The sequence below is a fragment of the Eimeria mitis genome, genomic scaffold, assembly GCF_000499745.2.
Source record: "Eimeria mitis Houghton genomic scaffold, Emh_scaff196, whole genome shotgun sequence".
In the NCBI taxonomy this organism is placed as follows: Eukaryota; Apicomplexa; class Conoidasida; order Eucoccidiorida; family Eimeriidae; genus Eimeria; species Eimeria mitis.
In genome coordinates this window covers 25,155-25,444 of record NW_013570284.1, presented here as the reverse complement: position 1 = coordinate 25,444, position 290 = coordinate 25,155, and the positions used below count along the sequence as shown (strand labels likewise).

The window sequence follows — 290 nt, the reverse complement described above, 5'->3', positions numbered from 1 at the left end:
TGCTGCTACTGCGGAGGAGAGCAGCACCAGACCGCCTTGCCCCTGCCGCATCCCGTCGAGGTAAGCTGCAGCAGCAAGCTGCTGCTGATGCTGCTGCTGTTGCTGCTGCTGCTGTTGCTGCTGCTGCTGCTGCTGCTGTTGTTGTTGTTGTTGTCGTTGTTGTTGTTGTTGCTGCAGCAAGCTGCTTCACCTGCTGCTGCAGCAGGAAGCTGCTGCTGCAGCTGCATCACGATGCACCACGACCAGCCGAGAAGCAGCAGCAGCAGCAGCAGCAGCAGCAACAGCAGCAG

At 60.0% G+C, this 290-nt stretch overlaps 1 protein-coding gene across 1 annotated transcript in view; it reads left to right on the top strand.

The window, feature by feature from the left end:
• The window catches only part of EMH_0002860 (leucine rich repeat containing protein / ankyrin repeat containing protein, putative), a gene marked incomplete at both ends in the record, with an annotated part of 12,160 nt that overhangs the window by 5,532 nt on the left and 6,338 nt on the right, over nucleotides 1-290 (top strand). The gene's annotated exons all lie outside the window — the stretch shown is intronic.